The sequence below is a fragment of the Strix aluco genome, chromosome 2 (assembly GCF_031877795.1).
Source record: "Strix aluco isolate bStrAlu1 chromosome 2, bStrAlu1.hap1, whole genome shotgun sequence".
In the NCBI taxonomy this organism is placed as follows: domain Eukaryota; kingdom Metazoa; phylum Chordata; class Aves; order Strigiformes; family Strigidae; genus Strix; species Strix aluco.
In genome coordinates, this window is record NC_133932.1 from 454,214 (window position 1) to 477,001 (window position 22,788).

Sequence of the window (22,788 nt, forward strand, 5' to 3'; positions counted from 1 at the left end):
ATCTCTGAACATGTATGCTGTCCTTCTGCATATAAAGGAGAAATTTTCTTGGTGATGAGCAAGTAATCTGAGGGATCAGAATATACTTTCCTGAAGAGCCAGATGAATAAATGACCAAATGTTTCCATGATGTTAACTTGGTCTCCACCCTCTCAATCATATTCTGAAGGAGATGAAACTGCATTTGTCTCTTTGGCAGCAGTGAACAAGCAGGTGGTTCAGAAATCCCCACACTTTTGTGGGAAAGACTGAAGTATCCTTCAGAGATTACTTCACCACGGACACTGTAGGGTTTTAAGAATCATCCATTTTTTTCCATTTATTTTTCCCTTTAGTGTTTTCTCTTTAGTCAGTGATTGACTTACGAGCTAACAAAATACCTCACAGGACCAAATCTTCTCTTAATCCCAGGGTAAGGATCCTGAATAGTTGAGAACTTCCCGTTTCTTCCAAAAATCCATGACTAAGCAAGGAATTATGTCTTTCTGTTTCTTAACATCCCTTAAAGGGATATGGCAATGCTTTTGATTTGCTGAAATTAATACGACTCCTACCAACAGATGGACTTTTAAAAGGAGTTGGGATGCAATTGCTCAGCATGCCAGTGTATTGGGAGAGTGCAAAGCACATGGTGACTTTTGGAAAGAGGTCTGCAACCCTCTACCTATCACTACAAATGGGGTCTGGACAAGAAAAAAGGTGGTCTCACCTTAGATACTACAGGGCTACAGAACATTTCTTACTTTCCTGTTTAGCAAAAGCTACTTTGAAGCATCACGTTCAGCTTAGTGCCACACATACATGCCGAAGGAGAAATGATTTTCCTGTCTCTGTTCTGCTTTCTTGTGTGGCTGTGTGCCAGGTAGTGTCCAGGCATGGGAAAGGGCTTTTGACTAGGCCACATCATGTCTACCACCAGAGAAGGCAGCAGGCTTGTCTTGTTCTCCTTCTGTAGTCCTGATGTGACCTGTGGGCCAGCAATTGAGCCATGCTGAACCACGGGAGAAGATGAAAATGTCTTCATAGTAATTGGAATCTCAGGATCTGGCCATTTCACAGCATCACCGAGCCTTTTCTGGAACTGGTGCCTTCTGACAGAATATGTTTAGGACTTTAATCCTCCTGAGTGGGAATACATTGCTCTGTGGTAGATTTGCATTGCTTCCAAAGATACAGCCCTTCCTTTTGAGTAGACTGCTTTAGCGTTTTCCTGAAAACTGTTTGCAGTGGCTTCTATCCAGAGGGATGTTCTCTTGTACCATGGCCGACTATCTCATTCAAGCTGTGCTCTTATTCACAGCAGAGTCTTGCGCTGTTTTGGTGCATAGGCTGGGCAGTAAGTGCTAGGAGACTTCTTTCCTTCAGGGGTTCTTCAGCCAGGGAATCTGGGATGTGTGTTTCCATCCTGGCATGGAAACTGCAAGATTAAGCTGTTTATCTGGGAAAGCTGATGCGGGAGTGCTTACCTGTGTAGCCTGATGCATCTGTTGGCATGTGGAGTTGGAGGGAGTCAAGCAGTAGAAAGAAAATAAATTAGGAGTCTGTTTCCCCTCTCGCGGAATCTTGTCAAATTTTGGTCTTTGAAGCCCTTGGGGATCCTGCAAGAACAGCAGATACTGAAATGGGAAGAAAATCTGGGTTCAACAGAGGATGTGGACACTCCCAGACAGGAAATGTGCATGGTTGAGAATTGGATGTCATTTTTGTGCTGGTCATGGTTTATGCTCGTCTGACCACAAGTCAGATTTCTCATCTCTTGGAGACAGGGAGCCTCTTCTGAGACAGTAAGATGCCTTTTGGACTGTTAGAGAGTTTTTGTGTTACTCTGCTGACGGTAAAGGTACTGTGACATTTCCACCATCTGTTGTCTCCTCCTTCCCCTTCCAATCCTGTAGTGTTTTGCACATATGCAGTGAATGTGGTTAGGTAAGATCTTCCCGAGTCCTTTTGTGTATGAGGTCTGTACAGGCTTGCAGTCATCTTTAGAAGTCTGAGTCTGTGTGGGAGGTTTTCACCACGTCCTTTTGAAGAACGTATCTGCGTCAGTTGTCTGTCATTTCAGTATCGGTATGTGAAATTGTGATCCAGTCTTCACTCTTGTAATGTCTCTATATATATACACGTACACACTGGGATTTTGTGCCTGGAAGTAGAGAAAAGAGCCTGTACCATGTGGCCAGTTGTTGGTTTTTTGGCTCTGAGCTCAAGTTAGGCCCTTCCTGCAGACTGATCTCAGTCCGTCTCCTACTGAGGCCCAGGTGGTGTTTGCCCACGTATTTGAGTTCATAATGTGGCAGTTTAAAGCATGCCCATTCACAGTGCTCCGCATGAAAGCACAAGCTGCTCGCTTGGAACGTGGTTAGGAATGTAGACTCCTATTCAGAGATGTCACACCTTGTTCTATGCGGGGTTCTTCAGACGGGTCCATAAAACCAAGTGCTCTGGGTACTGGACCTCTTCATGGTGATCCGTGAGAATATCAAGAGTTTGGGCTCCCTGCTGTATCGCATAACATTGCTTGGAAAAACTGGGTAGCTGTTCTGAAATCTGAAATGAAGACCTGGTGTCGTGGTTTCGACTGGGATGGCTGCTAAGGAGAAAAATTAACTCCATCCCATCTGAAACCTGGACACCTGGATTCCACAGAGTTTCCAGCTCAGAAATCAGTACTTTGAGTTTTCTGACATGGGCTGATTTTCCTTTGTCTCTGGTCGTACCTTGGAACAGCTTCTGACTAACTAGCACTCAAAAGTCACTTGCATCAATTTTTCCTCCTGCTAAACCCTTCTCTCTCCTCCACAGGAATTCAGCTCTCCTAGTTTGTGGTCCAGCATTCAGCTAAGTTGTTAGCAGACTTAGAAAATTACAGTATATTTGTTACATTATATGTATACGGTTTGTGTAGCAAATAGGTTAGACACAGTAGATTTGTTTGAGGAGATTTGTTTCTCAGTGAGGTACTACCTATGCCACAAGGGCACAATGTGCAACAAAGGTTTTCGTTGTAGTGGGAGAAGGGTTCTCAAGTTGTATGTGCAACGTAGCTTTAATGTGCTGCTGCAGGGTGACAACATTAGTATAATCCCATGTTTTCATGGGTTCAAAAGGTTGAGGAGGAATCAAAATTAAAATAGCTGGAATTTCTTTAACTTTCAGCTTCTGGGAATTGAGGGTTGTGGGGAATTTTACGCAATTACACTGAATTGCTTCTGAGAGATTAATATGGGGAACTTTTTCTCTGTCTGCTTCCTTGGGTTTAGGGGTTTTTTTTCTTTTTAAAGTTAAATGTTTCACACTCACTTTGTAATTAAACACTAAAAGTGGTTTATTTATAAGGATTAGTGCAAGAGGGATTTTTGGTGCCTGTGAAAAAATGTTACTATAACATCAGGTAGATCTATGTGTTTGAAAAGGTAAATTCTGTGGTTCCATATTATCTGTTTCTTTTTCTAAACAAAAAGTTAATCTTGCAGTTGTCTGTATGACAAATTTTTATTGATAAAGTACACTGAAAAAACCCTCATCTGCTCCAATTTCAATTATATGAATTTGCTTTCCAAGTATAGCATTTTGTCTTTTTATGAGCATAAGAAACAGTTAACGTTATTTAATACAGTGCTTGTGGTTTAATACTTACTATTCAGCTGCTGTAGTTTTGGCTCTAATGTATAATTACTCTGTAATTACAGCATTATCCATAGCAAAAATGGGAAATAGTGCTACATGAAAAGAAAATGTTCCTATCTTAGGATGAGTTTAGATACACAATTTCTATTTCCTGAATGTTTTGAAATTAACTGGACTGTAGATATTTACGTAGCAGGATAATTCAGCTCCAAATTAGGGTTAAGTACTGTAGTATATATAATGAAGTAAATACTGAATTTTTTTTTTTTTTAAAAGAAGGAGCTGTTTAGAGAGAAGGAACTAATGGAGCCTGATTTTCTGTAGATCTATGCCTATAGGAAGACAAAGGCAGCAACTACTGCAGCTGAGTTTGAATCCGACATTTTGGTTTTTCCTCCCTGTGGCTCTCTGAACTCTTTCTGCAGGCATGGGTTTCCCTGAAATCTGTAGAAATGTCAGTATCTTGCCCTCTCTCTCTGACTTGTTTGAAATTGGCAGTGGTTCAGGATGGGACCCCTGGATGGAGGAAGTGCACAGCCTCATTGCCACAGAGAAACAAGCTCAGGCTGTCTTTCGGAAGAATACACTGCAAACTTTGGTTGGCTTTTTCCCAGAGATCTGTTATGAGGATATTCGTGAAGCTGAAGGGTGGCATATTCAGACTTGTGAAACAAAGAAGTTTTTGCATGGTGTGTATCATGTTTCTGTAAATCCCGCAGACAAGAGCTAAAGCAGGGTATTTGAGGGCTTGAAAAGCTAGATACCTATTTGTAAAATAACAATATGCAAGATTGAAAACAAAGAAAAATCCCCAAACCAAAAGTTCGTAGGTTTTGGGTTTCAGGATAGGCCAAAATTTTCTGTATGGTAAGTCACATACCTTCTGTCTACTGAGTGGTTTTTGGGGGTGTTTTTTTCTCGGGTTTTTGGGTTGGTTTGTGAGGTTTTTTCAACTTTACTGGGGGTTTTTACTGGCTTTTATGTTTTGCAGGTTATTGATCTGATTGAGTTCATACATTCATATCTTATTTCTGACTCTTTCACATGAGACCCATGCACCTCTCAGGTCAATATCTGTTTCTGGCTTTTGCTTTCCCCATTCCTACTAGAGACTTACTAAACAAAATCTTACAGAGGCCCTGTTCAAGATTAGTATCTCCTTCTGCCAAACACAGTGCAAACATACCTGAAGGTGTTGTCTCAGCAGTGGAAGTAATTTTGTGCAAGTGCATGACAGTTTTGGCAGAGTTTAAAATCCAGGGGAAGTTTCTCAGTGCACAAGGCTCTCTAAAATGCTCCGTGTGTTTGCTTGTCTCCCAGCTGGCAGGTATCTGCCCTTCCTTCCCCAGGCTGAACATGCTTTTGGTAAATGGGGAACCTGCCAAAGCGGCTGCTTGTGACTTCCTGACAATGTAGGTTATTGCTCACACTTCTTTCGCTGTCCTCAGCAGACATGATGTAGCCAAAATGCCATCGTTGTGTGGTAATCTTATAAATATTTCAAGGTGAGCTTTGTGATATCAGGGGTTTTTTTTTAAAATCCCATTTTTATAGTGTTCCCTCCCACTTTCCAAAAATTCCTGTCACCCCCAAAATGGGAACATTTAATGTTCTATTTTAATCATCTAAGCAGGATTAAAATACTGTCAATTCAATATTTTTCTTGCGATGTTTTTAGTAGCATGACAGATCTCTTCATATAAAAACTGTTTTTCAAAGTAGTGTAAAGCAAAACACAAATATAATGAAGTCTGTAAGAATAAAAGACAAAAAAGTTCACACACTCAGTACAATTTTTACATCTCTGACTTCAGTGATTAACTTTCCCTACGCATGTGCATGTGCACACGCAAACACCATTTCAGTGGCCAGTGTATCTTCTATAATATGGTCCTTCCTTTCTGATGGAAGGTAAATTGACTCTGGAAAAGAAGTGCTTGTGACAAACAGTCCTGTGTGCCCTTAAATATAGTGGTAATGTGGTATAAGGTCATTTTGTAAAGCAGCCTATAATCACAATTCTCTAAAGAGAATCTAATTGAAGAAATACAGTGTTATGATATTATTAGCTATAATAGCTATGGGCAAAAGAGAAGAAACCAGTGGTATGTCTGGTATTTCAGTGTATGTCCATACACACACATATAACATCTTAATTAATGTATTTGTGTACCCTGTGTGTAATTCTCTTGTGCTTGGTGCATGTGGCAAATACAAAATAAGTGGTTCTTTACTGCTCTTTTGCTGCAAGCTTATAGTACACAGAGTTAAGTACCTTGCTTTTGTTTTCAATGAAAAATATATGGTTAGTAAGCGAGGATTATCTAGTATATGTTATCTAGTGTAAGTTAATTTGTTACCCCACAGTAATTGGTCTGGGCATCCAATACCCAAACTTCTTAACCCTTGCAGCCGCCTCCATTTCTATTTTACTCTTTTTTTTTTTTTTTTTTTTTATCTGCTTGGTGTTTCCATGGACTGTCATACATCCATTAGTCATGAAATAGGCAGCAGAGACCACGGTGAGGACTACAGAATAAAAATGTACACCTTCAAAGTGAGTATATATTAATTTTCTTCAAGGGTATTTTTGACAAGCATAGCTTTGTTGAGACATTGCTTTATGTGGGAGTGTTCACCTCAGTGTTGCTTTGCCCCACACATGAAAATAAACCACAGACTTTTAAATATCCTGAGAAAAGTTTCTTCAAAGAAAGATCAAAAGTCTCTACTAACGTCTGAGGAAGCTGCATGGCTGCCTCTCTTGTGAACTCATGTCTATAGAGAGCTGGCTAAGACAATCAAGATCATTATCCCATTGATTTGATCATTTGCAACCTACTCTGAGAGGAGGTGCCTTGTTTGGGGAAGGAGGAGGTGGAGGAATCCACAGATGCCCCCTAATTCTACCAAGACAGACATGAATAAAGTAACTTTTCAAAACCAACTCTGTTTTTTCCACTATATTGTGTGGGATGCTCTACTTTAAATGATTGTCTTGAGCAGTGCACGTTCAAGAGTTCTGTGTAAGAGTGAGTTGATTGACATTGCTAAATATGCAATTTTATTTGTTTTTGTGGCTATTGAAGTTATGTGAAATGTCCAGATATGGCTTCACAGAAAGTGTAGATTTGATTTTTGTTTGCTTGGTTGGTTTTGGTTTGATTTGTCCAAAAATCACTTTTCATCTGTTTTTGCATCTAAGCAACACACAACACCTATTAGCCAAGCTTTGAAAGTTTGTGAATGTCTCCCTAATCTGGAATTCCCCACCTTTAGACAGCTTTCAGGAAAAATTTTGTTCTTCATAAGCCCTGGGTTTTCTTTATTATGATTTCTTAACGTCTGTTTGCCTTCATGAACTGCCTCTTTTATACTTCAGACCAAATCTGTATGCGCTGTCTGATAGCGGAGAGTACTTAACTCGTAGAAGCTGTTGAGAACAGCATTTCTCTTGTGAAGGATTTTACTGGTTTTGTCATGCTGGGAGGAAGCGTCTGTGAACAATGCTAGGTGGGACTTCAGGCCTGTATCTAAACCTAGGATTTCTGAGTTGTTGGTTTGGTGGTGGTTTTTTGTTTGGTTGGTTTGGGTTTGTTTGTTGATGTTGTTTTAAACCAAACCTTTTCATACCATCTTCATCAGTGACTATATTCTGCTGCTATCTGGAAATCAGACAGTAATCTTTTGTTGGTTTATTTGATCAGAAACGAAATCACTTGAGATTCTTTTTCCTAGATTTTAGGGTTTTATTGTAGCTGTGGACTGGATTTTCCTTATACATCCTAAAGTTCAAATCTTTTTACATTCTGAGATCTGGTACTTTGTGTTTCTATAATTGTAGAAATACTGAGTTTTTCTTTGTATTCTGTAACCCAAAACCACTGTTATTTTCTCCTTGCTTTCTGTTCTCATTAATGACAATACCTAAGTATGTAACAGCAGGCTAGCATATTTTTTCTGACTAGGATAATCTTTAGTTGTGCAAGAATTCTGCTCTGGTATTTTCCTCTTTCAACTACACCTACAAATCAGCAACATGCGGATGGTCATGGAAGATTCCTTGCCCCACTCCCCATTCCCACGTTCTCTGTATTTAATATCTAAGAGAAAAATTTGGACAAATTAGATAAATATCATAAACCATTTTTCTTAGGAGTTTAATGGAGACAACATCCCTCTCAGATGTCTGGTCCCCTAACTGTAACCTTTCTATGCAGATTAGACCCTTTTCCCTATGGAACAGAGGTTTGAGGTTTTGGGTGTCAGTGAAGGGAAGGGATGCTGCCATCAGGGCGAGCGGCAGGAGTTCCCACATCACCAGGAGTGCTGACTGCCAGTGCCCTGTATCCCTTTCATCCAACCCCACAAATGCTGCCTGTGGGCTCTCACCATGACTGGTGGTAACAAGTTCCATGATTTTGACAAGAGTGCCTTAGGGTCACAGTATGCTCCTAAGAAATTTTGAAAACTTTAATTTCTAGGCTTTGGTGGAAGTGGCAGTCAGTGTTGCACTGGTGTTTGGAATCAAAATTGCCTTTTGTGACAGGAACGTGGATTTCTGCTTTTTGTTTTTTGGAGGCTTTTTATTTTGTTTTCTTTGACTTTTATTATTCTTTTGTTCTTACTTATCTTGGTTCTCACCTGTTGATTTTGTGGCAGCGTGATACTTTTAATTATCTGGTGAAGGTTCGCCTCCACAAAAATGAACACAAAGGAAACACGAGCTTCCAGATAGATTCTCAAGTCAGCTTTGTAGTTCGTTTTTAGTTTTGGAAGAATTTTTTTCATTAAGATTGATTATTGCCTTAAATAAGCCAAAGTAAAATTACGACTTTGAGTGGTGGCTTATATTTTTTTATATTGTTCATATTAATTGGTGACTGTGGCTATGTGTCTGCCAGGAAAATGTGAAAAGCACGGAGTTTGAAAAGTAACTGTACACAGTGAAATTAATTTTTGTATGTGTTCAGATTACAGGTTTTACTAGCCATGACATTTGTTATTATTTATTATAATGGCTTACAGTTTTGAACCTTCAGCTCCTGTAGGAATATGCCCTGCTCTGATGACACAACTTTGGGAAATGCAGTAAAAATGCATGGGAAACCGCAGCTTTCTAATAGGAAGTTTCTTTAAAGCAATGAAGTTAAATTGCCTCCTCACAGAAACAAGGAAGTGGAATGGGGGTTGGTGAGCCAGGTAGATGTACCTCCTCTGTGTTCCTGGCTGTGCTTTCTGCTTTATTTTATTTGAAATGTGGTCCTGAGGCCATTATCTGTGCTTTGGCATAGGGCAAGTGAAGAAAATTCACGTATTCCTTTCGTTGCTACGTAAGGACCCTGCAGTTTTGCCACACGAGGTTCATACATAAAGGCAAATGTTGATTTGTGGCTGCAGCTGTGACTTCGCCCTGGTTTTGATTATACTGTAGCTGAGTCCTTCAGGGGGGAGGGCGAGGCATACTCAAGAGGTGGCTTAGAGCACATACGGTTGGTTGTTCCTTTCTTTGTTTTTCCCCTTGTTCAAATAAAATATGGCTGTGGCCAGTTGCTAGCCCAGTGGCTAGTGGCAGTTGAGGAAAGGAATTCTGCAGACGTGAATGGATGCATCTATATGAATATTTTACAAGGTTCTGATGTTCAGAGAGGTCCTAAGGGAACACTAAAGACTGGATACCTTCATCCCCATCCCCACCCTTTTGAAGGCCACTCTGAAAAGCCCAGTTAAAACACCTGTTTATCCTTCTGGAAGAATGGTAATTAAAATTAAAGCAAAATTCTGATATTAGCCAGCTTAGCAGCTCGGCACCAGTTGTCCTGTGTTTTGCTGGCGCTCTGTTACATGCGTGTGTTTGTGCTGGAGAGACTTGCAGAAACCTTGTCCACCTGCCCCTGTGATGGCCAGTGACACTGTGGAACTAGGGAGGGGCAGGGTGGGACCTGAGGGATGCAGCAGGGTCCTTTCTGCCCTCTGTGTTCAGCCCTGCAATTATCATGGGAACATTCAGGAAGGAACCGTTCCCTGAGCAGGCAGACTTCATAAATGCATTGATCTGCCAGGAGATTCCTGTTGGAGTTGCTTTATTTTTGTCTCGGTGGCAATTGTATTCTGTTCCTACTGGTGTTTTCCTGGCAGCTGAGGACAGGTCTGCAGTTTTTCAGGTGTGTCAAGGAGGACATGGACAGGTGACTATAAATGTTTACATTTAACATACAAGTGCTTCCTAGGAAAGCGATGAGTCATATCCTGCAGGTGCAGACGGCCTCCTTAGAGCTGCTACTTAGTAAGACTTCACTGAAATTATTTTATCTGAAGCTGATATTTAGCTCCTGAGAGCACCATGCCTCTGCACATAAATAGTGCAAATTTGTTATACATTGTCAGCAGATGTCCTGGTTTTGGCTGGAGTAAAGTTAATTTTCTTCCTAGCAGCTGGTACAGTTCTGTGTTTTGGATTTAGGATGAGAATAATGTTGGTAACACACTGCTGTTGAAGTTGTTGCTAAGCAGTGTTTACACTAAGTCAAGGACTTTCAGCTTCTCATACTGCCCTGCCAGCGGAGGCTGGGGGTGCCCGAGGAGCTGGGAGGAGACACAGCCAGGACAGCTGAGCCGAAGGGCCAGAGGGGCAGTCCATGCCATGTGATGTCATGCCCAGTATATAAACTGGGGGGAGTTGGCCTGGGGGGGCCGCGGCTCAGGGATTGGCTGGGCATCAGTCAGCAGGTGGTGAGCAACTGCATTGTGCATAATTTGTTTTGTATATTCTATTATTGTTATTATTTTCCCTTCCTTTTCTGTCCTGTTAAACTATCTTTATCTCAACCCATGAGTTTTACTTTTTTTTTTTTATTCTTTCCCTCATCCCGCTGTGGGCGTGGGTGGGTGGGGAGTGAGCAAGTGGCTGTGTGGTGCTTAATGACCAGATGGGGTTAAACCACGACAGCGGGTTAATGCCACTTCTGAAAGTACCTGTGCACCACATCATCTGAACATATCCTAATTCTGTGTTATGTAGGTACAGACATGAAAAAGACACTTGCTGGTCAAATTCCTTACATGTAAGTTTGCTTGTGAACATTTGCTTAGCATTAAAAAAAAAAAAAAAATCCAAGGCAGTCCCCAGTCTGATTTCTGAGTGGTTGTAAAGGAGTCACCACACAGCAGGTGTGTGTGATCATATGTTCCCACACATGAATAGTATTTATGGTCTTTCTCTAGGAAGATAATTTTTTGATTGGAACAGTGCTCTGTTCCAATCAGTTCTGTTTTGAGTGACTGAATAAGTATTTAAAAAGTGATAACAGTAGAGTGGATTTACTTGATTAAGACGATACACAGCCCTGAAAAGCTACTTGTTCGTGTATGTGCAAGTAATTCTGTTTGAGGAGCAATCACAGATCCTAACACTCTTCTGACACCAAAATGTTAAGTTTTTTATGCTTAAATAAATTTCTGGAGATAAAATAAAGGAAAAGCTTTTAAATGAAAGGCTAGAGAAACTGTCCTGCATCATTTAATAACCAAATACCCAGTAAACATCAGAGTGCCTATGGTGCCCAAGCTTTCCTGGTGCAGGTAGGCCCGTTAAAGTCTGGGGGGCTGCGTGTGTGAGGTTGGGTTACAGGGCTAGGGACTGTATTTTGTGACTCTTACTGCTAGTATAACTCCGAGTATGTGCATTTTCATTTAAATATAGTCTGGTCAGTCTGAAAATGTAGCATTTTAAAGTATATTCATCAGTTAAGGAAACAAATCTAGAGACAGTAAGATGTTTTCTCCTTACTCTAAGGTTTAGTTATTTTCTTGACATATAACCTTAAAAAAGAAGAAAAAGACAGGAGGGAACCCCCAAAACAAAACATAACATTCACTGGGATAGGAGAGGGAAAGGTACTTTCATGATATCTGAGAAGTAAAACTGACTGTCCAGTTTGGCTTTTATGGTTAGAACTAAAGGAAAAATAAGGAAGAAATGCATATGTATGGTAACAGTGAAGGTAGATTGTGGCTCGGAACACTGGTATTAATAAGGACAGCAATACCATCTTGTCATACACGTTCATCATTATTTTCTTACCTTGCATGAGCCTAAAACAAATTATGTAGGTTTATCCTTAGAGCAGTTGCATAATGAGGTTGTTTCTGTCATAATTTCCATGCAAATTCGAGCTGCAGAGCTGAAATTTACCCGTCTCTTTCAGGTTACTTTAGTGATTTATTTAGAATGTATATAGTTTTGGGCAAATGCTTCAACAGTAAATAATAGTGCTTAAGCATCAGGAATTGTTTCAGGAAACTGAATCAAATTGAAATTGTTTTAACTTGTCCTTCTACAAATAAGCCAAAAGTATTTATTTTGCTGCCCATCAAGAGAGTCAAGTAACATCTTCAGTCTTTGAAAATAGCCTTTTTCAAATATACACTCTAGTTTTAGTGTTGCTTTATTTGAAGCACAATATTTACAACTTCTTAATGTCCTGTTAGGTCCAAGACAGGATTCTTAAATGTCACTAAAAAAATTCACAAGAGTGATCATTCAGAAACCGATTATCTTTCCAGCATCTGCATTGTACGTTTCAAACTGAAGTTGTTGCTAAGAGGGTGTTACAATGCACTGCATTTCGTCAGGGTCTGAAGATGAAAAAGCCTTGTGGCAAATTCTTGTCCTTGTGGTGTTCTTCATATACGTCTTAAACCAACGTTATCCCAATTGATATCTTTTATGTTCTGTGACCAACAGGATTGGTCAGAGATGTGGGGTTTTAAGGATCTGGACTAGATGTAATTCAGTTTAGCAAGTTGAACTTGATCCTAAATGATTACTATTGTTCAGGGCCTGTAAAAATAGTTTGGAGGCTTAGTCAGAACTACAGTAATAAATGCAGTGAGCAAGCTTTGAAAAAAATATTAAGAACAGGATCCTGTGAAGTTATATGGGCCACCTGTGCAAGACGTAACCCTGTGGAGATTTAAGGCCGCCTTCCCAAAGGGCTTGTACAATACTTGTAAGAAATAGCTTTGTCGAATTTGCAGCTGCCTTGTTAAGCATGGACTCTGGTCATCTGCTCCCCAGCTTGGCAGGTACAACAAAGGCAGCTTTTCGGCCATCGTGGAACCGCTGGAGCGCTGGTGCTTGGCAGCACTGTCCTGGGGGTACTGCGGGCGCTTGCCCTGCCCCCGTCCTGGGGCGGGCAACCCTGCCTGGGTCCCAGTTTGCCGCTGTGTGCTGGAGCGAAGAGCACCTCTGCACCTGCTACCAGCTGCCTGGGGACAGCGGGGCGGCCTGGGAGGGTGAGGGACAGGAGGGTCTGTCAGGAAGGAGGAAAGAAGCACTTGGCAAAAGATGTGTATGACAATTTTGGGGAAGTGGCTGCCAATGGTGGTGTTTCATCTTTGCTTTACGGAAGCTATGCATGCAGATTGAACTGGACAGAGCATCTGGAAGCCTGTGAATAACCCTGTGCCTTATTGTGGGACACAAATAAGGCAACCATGTATTTACATATATCAAAAATACATATCTTTTAAAATGTATTGGTGTGTATATATATGAAAACTTACTCCAATGTGCAGGAAAATTGCAAGGGCTGAGACCATGACACCTTGTAAAAAAGGATGATTCTTTGTCCAGAATCAGGTATCTTAATATAAACATTTGCTTTCAGATATGCAGAGGAGTGTGCGGGAAGGTTTTCACGCCAGCTCTCCATACGTGCTTAGCCTAGCTGGCTGCAGGCACTGAAGAGGGATGGGTCTGTCAGAGGGCACTTACACAAATCCAGGGCTGGATTCCTGCCTTCTCCATGAGGTGTAGCAGGAGACTGAAGAGGCTGGTTGGTTAAGTACCTCAGCACTGAGTTATGAAAACTTCCTTCCCTGTTCTGCACTCTTCCTTCCCAAAGGCATCAGTGGTGCTTCTCAAAGATGTTGAACTGCTTTTTCAGTGCAGCATACCAGAATTTGTTTTGCTGAAGCCCTGCAGAGTTGTAGCAGGAAAATTACTGAAATAGATGGCTTATCAGCCTATTTAATTAGGTGCTTCTGATGATATCTCTAAGAAAAAGTCCTGAGGTAGTTATCAGCAACTGTTACTCAGCAAAGAGGGCTTGCAGGGGATCCCTCTTCCCTATTCTGGGAATACTTCAGCTCAGTTTCTAGCACTGCTCAGAAACCAGACAGCTTTAACAAAGCAAGTAAGCTAAACCAGAAAGCATCATTGTGCCTTCATATAAACATATTTCGGGTGTTAGATGCAGTTGATTCGCTATCTCTATAAAATGTAAGGTAGCACTAGATTACTTATGCTGTATCTCCTAGGACTTACTAGACCATGACTGTTCAAATGGGACAGAAAATGTGATTTGGGACTCAGGTGTCCTGAGCAGCAACCGTGAAGTAAAGTGGAAATAATTATTTTCTCATAGCATGATAATTGGGGGACACTCAGTGAATCAGCCACAAAATTGAAACGGAGCACTTCCTTGCACTGCACACAGTCAAACCGTAGAGGTCAGTGCCCCAGGGTGTCACCGAGGCTAGAGGTGTTAGTGCCCTCAGTAAGGAGACTCACAGAGGGTCAATTTGATTGTGGTAGTTCAGCAGGATGTTCTGGAGGCAGCCTAAATCCTTAAATGCAGCTGAGGACATGCTAGGAGAAGGATTGCTCTTTTGATGCTCCCATTGCTCTCTTTGTCCAAGCATCTGCTTTTGGCCCCTGTCAGAAAGGTTTTGGAACTAGTTCAACCTCTGGCTTTGCTCATGCATTTATCCTGTAGCATGGGTGAGACTCTAGACTGTTAATTCTCCAGTACCTTTTAAACCTAGGTAGTGAAATACATTTTGTTGCAATCCACTAATTATTTACAGCAGGGAGTCAGGCTAACTTTGCCCATGTGATACTTTATATATCAGAAGTTACAGCTGTCACAAGTCATTATTTCCATTGAAAACAGTGATTCATCTTTCCATGAGTCGTCAAGAGATCTCACAGCGGGAATGAAACTTTAGCTCATGTCACCATTCCGTAAGAGGAAATACATATGGAGGCAGGACATTGTTTTGATACATGTGTTTTCAGTTGAACTGGGTTGTCTTTAAGAACTTTTGTCTCTGAAGAGTTCTGAAAGAATTGAGTATTCCTCTGTCCACAGCTAGCCTCAGCGTGGTATTGTGGAAGAAGGAAGCTTGCTCCTATGGAAAAGGTACACTTGAGCTTAACCTCTCACATGTGGCTCAGTCCTAATCAGGAAAACCAGCTTTTAGTGTCGTAGAAGAGTCTCTATGAGATTTCAGTCTGTTTTCTCCATGTTATAACTGCTGCTGCTGGATTCTAATCAACATTTTAACTAACAAATGCATTTCTCCTGTATTCCTTTCATCTCTCCGGTAGAAATTTGCCTTGCTTTTCCCTCATCGCTTGGCAGAGTGGTCTATTAGAGATGCTACTTATTAAGAAGGCCTCTTGGGCAGGAGTTAACCACACCAGGTCTGCCTCCTGCATTACTGTAACTATATATGAAATCGTGGAAGTAATCATTTGGAGAAGACAATTGCAGGATCTATAAATCCAACATATCACAAATTACTTTGCCCTTTGCTTGTGCCCTTCTGTTGAATTTTTTTATTTTATTTTTTGATTTGGTTGTCTTTTTAATGCTTAGTATACAAACCCAGTAGGGGAGTTGGAGTGGAATTTGGAAAAATCTGAAGTCCAAATGTCACAGTTTTATGAAGAGAATAAATATGCTAATGAACAGCATCTGTATAAACTTGGGATAACATTGTGCATATTTTCAAGTATTGTATTTCTCATGAAGAGATGTCTTATAGGAATGACACTATGAAGGTTGAATCAAAGGACAACATTTTGAGAGGGCTTTGAAACTGTGTATCGTGACAAGATACAAGACTTCGACCTTTCCTTTAAGAAGTCTAATTTTGGTGCACTATTTGTCCCAAATTCTGGTTTTCAGGAATGAGGACACTGACATCCTTAAAATGATTTTCACAACGTAAGCGCAGTTGCTCAAGAATCTCTTTCCCTAGTGCAGAGTCCTTAGCTTTGTGCAACCACGGAAGCGATGACAGTCAGAGGAGCGCTGTGAGAATGTTTTCAATTGCCTTTATCTTTCGGTGCTTCCTGCAGCACACCACGGCTTAGGGAATGATTGTGGTAAGAGGCAATTAAATTGATGTAAAGACCAAGTTGATTTGACATGTTTTTTAACCAAGTGTTTATTAGTTGAAATAATCTTGGGCGTTTTTTGGCATAATTTATGTTTGAGTGGGAACTTGACTCATTGTCAGAAGTCTGTGTATTTGAGCATGTTAAGCTGACGTTACCAAATGGAACCGTGGGAGGCTTTTGGCTTGTGTTTGTGGAGTGTAAACCAAAGCTCTTACCTTGCTGCCTCAAGAGCCGCAAAAATGTTAATAGAAGTCAGAGATGCAAGAAAAAAATGTATTCTGTGTAACCTCTCAGCTTGCCAGTACTAGCTTTTTCCTTGGGTTACTTTTGACTATTTTGTTCCATCTAGTTTTAGGTATCACAAGGGATGAGACTTCCTCTGCATTTCTTTGGAAGTTATTTTGCAGTCCTCATAAGACTTTGTGAAGTTTTTTCCTCGTTATTTCCTGGTCCTTAGATTTCCAGAGCAGAACCTGCACCCAAACTGTCAGGGGCTGCATTCCTGTTAGCTTTGGCAAAACGATTCAGGCTTCCTTCTTGCTGCTCTCCGCTTTTGTTCAACCGAGCGAACCAGTGAACATTTGCATGCCTCAAACTACAAGTGTTTTAGGATAGGTATTGTGATACTCTCTGCTGAAGGGTGCTGTGAACATTTTAAATCAGCCTGCATGTATCAGGTCAAGTAGCTGTAGCTGTTACAGTTTCTTTTACCATATTCTCTTTTGTTTCTTTCAGACTGGATTTTCTGCACAAAGTTTGGCATCTCTTAGATCTTCCTAACCAGTTAGTTTCTTTTGTTTTCCTCTTCCTGACCCTTTCTCCTTTAACACTGAGGTACCTTGTGCACAAGCCTTACAGTAGGCACAGAAAAGGCCAATTATAGGCACTCAAAGCTAGATTAAGTCAATGATTCATCAGTAAGTAAAAGCTAAAATTAATCATTTAAACATCTCATAAGATTGGACAGGATTTTTCCACTTCATCACAGATAATATGTCCCTAAAGAACATGATGCTTATATCTCAACAGTTAGGTGCCAGTATGTCCAGAACACAAGACAAACTAATTTGAGTAGTTGTTTGAGCCTGCAGCTCCACAGTAGCTTTTGCAGTTGTTTCAAACCCAAAAATGTTTCTGGCCTAGTATCATTTAGTTAGTTCCCTCTATCTTTTTAAGTTTGCGTTTTGGGGTTTTTTTTAATAATGTATATATATAAAAGAGTAAATATGTATTTAATCATTATAGCTATGGAAAAAGAAGGAAATCGAGGCAACTGAAAACCAAATGTAAACAATAGTATACATATTTTAATTTTTGGCTTTGGGAAATATTTTCTTGATTCCTAAGATTCAGTCAGTATTGCTTGCCCTCTAAAGTGGGGGATGTAAGCTAATTGAAAGTCCAGGGCGTTGACTTTGAGGGTGCACCCTTATGCTAAAACAAGAAAGATAAAATTACTGGTAAATGTGCAATTCTCAAAAGTTGGTTCTTTTAGGTTTCTGGACCTGGAAAGGCAGGAGAGTTTGACCCTTGCACAGTGTTTCTGAAATGATTTCTTCCTAAATGAATTTTTAATACCTGTTCAGAAATTCAGGCTAGAAGATGGCATCTTGCAACTTACAGATGCTGGGTAGAAGCTCTGGGAGTCTTATGCTGTACATTCCCTGTTGCCTGTGTGCTCTCCAAGCTTGCCTGTAGGTCTGGCTCCTTTGTCATATCATTTGCAGAAATATATTATCTTCAACTTAGAAGGGAGTGGAAAAGTCTATGAAAATGGACAATTTTTTGCCCATTTAGCTAGAGATAATATGTTTGCCTAGTTCTTAGTTGAGCTGTATCAACTCATGTACCTTCTTGTGGCAGACACCAATTGTGGTCAAGATGCCAGAAACAGTGTTACTCCTTACTTTCTCTTTTGCTTTCCACAAAACTTACTTGATTTTCAACACAAAATTGTTTTGTCTATTAAAACATTGACTTAAAATGTATATAATGATCAATTAATTTGAAAATTCTTTGTTGGAAGCAGTGGTTTTTCCTTACTTAAGTTCATCTGTCTCTGTCCTGTGCTAAATAAAATATTTTAAAATCTACCCAAAAATTAACAAAATAAAAACCCAGTCCTGTTAATGTGACACTATATAATTATATCTGCTTAGAGGGAGCATGCCCTAACCATCTTGCTCGTTAATCTGTGGCCCCTTGGGCCTTTAAATATAGTATCCTAACATGCTGCATGCATCTGATGTTTCTGTTTATGGCTTGGGGGAAAAAAAAACCAACTTGTTTCATCTCACCTCTGTTACATGAAGTTCAGCTTTCAGGCCTTTTCCATTAGTTGTCCATAACTACGGAATCATGGGGTTTTATAAAGGAGCTACTTGTTGGGTATCACTAGTTATCAGGCTTTAACTCATCAAAAAAGCCAGGCTGTCCTTTGCCAGGTGCAAACAGAACTTCAAGGCAACCTGTAGTTTGACCCTGAGACCCAGCTAGTTTAAAAGAAAGGGAGCAGGAAAAGATCTTCTGCTGACAATGATGATGCCAGGTTGGCGTTAACAATTTATTTAGTTTAGAGCAGCATAATGTTTATTGCAGACATTTTGGTACAGTGTTATGAGGCTATAATTTTATTCTGGAGCCAGGTGATGTGGTTGGAAATGGCTTACTTCTGAGTTTGTGTTTTGCTTGGTTTTTACCGTAAGCAAAATTGAGCTGATTTCTTGTCTGTTGACTCGCTGCTGAGCCTTTATCTTGAGTTATTGTACGCAATAAGGTACGCAGTGGCAGCTTTTTGAAAAGTTGCCATTGGTAAGGAAGCACAGAGGTTGCCCTGCAGACCTGCGCTCACAGGTATAATCTGTTACATGTGGATACGCCCTACCTCAGGTGGGGACAGAAGAAACCAAAAGCATACAGAGATTTTTTTTGCAAGACAATCAGTTTTGTGAAAGTTTTTTATTTTTTTCAAGCTGAGTTTGTAAATGTTTCCTTAGATCTGATATGCACACTGAAGTGTTACGGTATGATAACAGATGAGCTACGTTGCTTGCTGCCAAAACCCTGCAAAGTGTGACCGGTATGCAGCCGAAGGAGGGACGCTGCTCTTGCTAGACTATGCCAACCTTACTATTGTAACTAAATCATGGTTTCTATCACAAAATCATCACAGTGTCCTTGAAACAAGATGTAGATTCACTGTACAAAAAAGGGGAGGATGTGTGCAACACGTAGTGAAAAAGGGAAGCCGTGGAAATCACATCAGGACAGTTGTGCCGCATGATCACAGTTTCTGTTGCTCATCAGTCTCGTAACTGAGCCATTTTAAAACATACTCCACACTCCCAGTTGCTGTTCTCTCACAGCCTCTTCTGGTGCCTGAGTTGGAGAGATGGCGGTGTGGTGCAGAGTTGCTCTTGTCCCATCAAGAGCTCCTTACACAGTGTGTCAACAAGTAACAAAGAAACTTTGCTTTGGTGATGCGGTAAGTCTGTATCATCATCTTAAAGCTTCTCAAATGGAAACAGCGGGGCCATGCAGTTCAGTGAATTGATGTGGAGTAAATTTACACCATGAGTGGAACTTTCTACTCCATTAAAAAAATTTAACACATTGAGCATTTATACAAGTAAAGCTTGTACGCCAGATATCGTCAGTCTGCATCATTATGGCTCTGTCTGTCCTCCCACAGCCAATATAACATGGGTGCAAATTTTGGCTCATTTAATGGAAATATGGGTGATTGATACAGATCAAATTTTTGCTACTGAAAGATTCATTCATGCTAGTGATTGTGCAAATACAGCTTCATAAATGAATTTAAAAGGTTTCTGACAGTCTGCCTGACATGAGACAGCTAGTTTTAAAACATCAGGAAGTTTTGTGAGGGTGCTGGGGCTTGAAGTTTGTTGTGTCGCATTACTAAGTTATGTGCAAGTTCAGAGTACTCTTTGCTGTTCGTACAGGTTCAGTTTAGGTTTATTGGTCCTACTGAGCCACTGGACGGTTTTACTTGCTGAGAGTCAGCCATCTGTGTCTCTGGGAGAATACTGATAAACCCTACTATTTTAAACCTGGATGTCTGTCTCTGTTTTTCAAGCACAATGTCTCTCTTTCTTCTGTGTTCATGTTGTCATCTTGCCTCCCCAGCTCTGTTTGAGCCTGACTGCTGCAAAGGTGGTAACACTTCTCAATTTCACATCATGTGGCCTGTTCATGATCTTTCTCATTTTTGCTCCCATGAAAAGCTTAGTCTGTTATTTCCCTCAGTTAAGCACTTGGAGACTGCTCAGTGGACAGCATTCTGTACCGCCTGAAAAGCTGGTGTTCTTCCAGTGTTCCTGCAAGACTACACTGTTTTGGTGAGGCAGTTAAGGAGTTAAAGGCTTGTAGAGTTTCAAAGAAATGCAGGACAGCTGCTGTAAAGTATCCTTACAATCCTAGCTGACCTCATTCTTGTCAGACAACAGTGATAATATCCAAAAACGGGTGCAAGACAGGAAGTGTTTTAGGAAGGTATGTGTTTCATGCAAAGACATCAGAAACGCGCTCTCTCTTAGGGCCGCTTACCCTAAGATCCATGTTAATTTAAATGGAGCAGTGAAATTCCAGAATGTGTTTACAGTAACATTATTTCAGTCCCAAAAAACATTGCTTGTTGTTCTAGTGTGCAAATGGCAAAAGCAGATGAGTTATCCACTCCACACATTGAATATAATGACAGTGCTGGCTACATGACCCTACTCTTTCAGCATCTGGAGGATTCACATACCTTTTTTATAGTTTTGTTTACTATTTTTAAGGGGGGGCTTTGACTTGAAAAAGTGGTACAGGAGAAATACAAATCTACTTACAATATGTTTTCACATTTACTTTACATTCAAAGACTGATTTGATATCTAACAAGCTTTTAAATAGTTTGATCAACTAAGAGAGTTCCTTAGTAAGTAGAACAGAATCCTCGCCCCTGCATTCTATGACTTAAAATTTAAAAGAATTGGATATATGGAGCGATGCCCACTATGTGTAGGAAGTGTGTGAAAGTCTTCCAAATTTTTGCCAGGAAACTAGGAATGGTTTGTGTTTTAAAAATTACAACATTTTTACTAGTCAGTCTACCAAAATCCGCAGTTTTATCTGCAAAAACTGTCCTGTATGTACAGGTTCTTGTTATTTTCATCTTACTGAAAAATTCATACATGAGAAATGAGTTTATATTTTATCTTTCAGTAGCACCCACTTAAAAACATGCAAATAAAAATAATTCCTACCAGTTCAGAGCTCTTTCACTGACAATTAGGGATATTTTGCCTAAATTTCCTCTTAGTTGTGTCCAGAATTGTCTCTCTTGTAGTATGAATCTGCAATAAAATTGAGAAGTTGATTATGATTTTTTTTTTAACAATCATAAGTAAATATTGCTGAAGAGATTTCTTTTTACTTCAGAGGTCCTTATTTCAGCATTAACTTGATAAATTTATATAAAATAATTTATTAAGGGTTAGACTAGATCCAGTAGAGATTGCACCATTCAAAAAATTGCACGTGAATAGCATGCTCTTCTGATTAACTGTTACGAAGTCTAGCAGGTGCCTGTAAGAAAATTAAAACAAACCACTGCCATTTAATCTCTGGTTTCATTTAAAGACTTGTTTCATCTGTGCTTTTTTCTCTATTCTGCTATAGTTTCAAAAATACTAGTTTGCATTGGTAGGGAGTGAGCAAATTCTAGTTGCTAGAACTTACACAGACAATTTAATCTTTGGGAATTCACCAGTTCATGAACCGAGGTCACGGATCTCCAAGGGCCCTTTGGAAAGCGTAGCCCACAGACAGCAGTTACGGGAGGGGAAGGAATGCCCCGGCAGTGATGTTGAATGGTGTACTAGCCACGGGTCATCTTTGTTACGGAGATGTGACCGAGGATCTCAGGTGAGGTGCAAGAGGAGATGAAGGCAGGCTACTGGGAGGAAGGCCTGAGTGAAACTGAGCTCAGCCCTGCCATGTGCTGAGGAATGACATGAGTATGATCTGTGTTTTTAGAAGATGATCCAAGCACATAACAGAAGAGAAGGGGAAGGAAAATGGGATTATTTGGTCACAGGAAGGCATTTTTTGTTATTTGCTGGTAGCAACTCATTTAATATACACACACAAGTTGTTTCAAACTGAATTATATTTTATATTTGCCTGCTGTTTCTGGAAGTTATTGCCAAGAGTGAAAACCACATAATATATTTCTAGTATTAAACCATCTATTACTGATGGATAATGACAGAGTAGAGGGAGAAGGCACCAGTTAGTCTGGGTTAGCTCATGTGTTCTGGATAACTCTTTCTTGAACTCTTAGATTTCTAAGCTTCCACCAGCCTACGTTGATTTCCAGCTGCTTTTTGGATGTGGTCAATTGTCTCTTCTCCCATGTCAGTGTCAGGTAATCTCAAGTACTCCCATACTCAAGTCTTCTCATACTTTTTCAGGTAATGTGCCATTTGATCACTTTTGTATTAGCTATTATAATAAGATAACAAATACTATAAAGACTGTAATAACACCTCTTAACAAAAGAAGCATTTTGGAGTTTTTAAAACTACAGATGCCCTGGGTTCTCACATTTTACGTATTTTTGCTTTTTAATGTTGCAGGTGCTAAATTTTGGATCTGTAGTGGCCTTCTGATTTAAGCCCCTAATTTTTGACAGTGAAGCATGGAATTCAGTCTCTAAAGTCAAAAAAGGCTTTTGAGAAACTTTCTGTAATTACTGAACAGTTACTGATGAAGTCACAGAAGAGAGATAAAACCAGAATGGTGTTTAGCTAATTGTTGGTTAAAACCATTTGACTATATTAGGAAAGTTTCTGTGAAGTGCTGTGTAAATATGCACTTTACAAAATTATCTAGCATAAAATGTGAGAAAGGATGTTAATCCATCAGTCTGTCCCTTGACTTTTCAAGGTGATCTGTCACAA

The 22,788-nt window shown here is 40.2% G+C and overlaps 2 protein-coding genes across 5 annotated transcripts in view; one reads left to right on the top strand and one right to left on the bottom strand.

The window, feature by feature from the left end:
• Window positions 1–22,788, top strand: part of CMSS1 (cms1 ribosomal small subunit homolog) — a 248,172-nt gene that overhangs the window by 95,207 nt on the left and 130,177 nt on the right. The window lies entirely within an intron of this gene.
• FILIP1L (filamin A interacting protein 1 like) overlaps window positions 1–22,788 on the bottom strand; it is a 213,907-nt gene that overhangs the window by 93,400 nt on the left and 97,719 nt on the right. For 2 of the 3 annotated variants that reach the window (XM_074807256.1, XM_074807277.1), the window contains exon 3: window positions 21,091–21,180. The exons of the other annotated variant lie outside the window; for it this stretch is intronic. The gene's annotated coding sequence lies outside the window, so the exon portion shown is untranslated. The remainder of the gene's footprint in view (window positions 1–21,090; window positions 21,181–22,788) is intronic. 3 annotated transcript variants of the gene reach the window in all.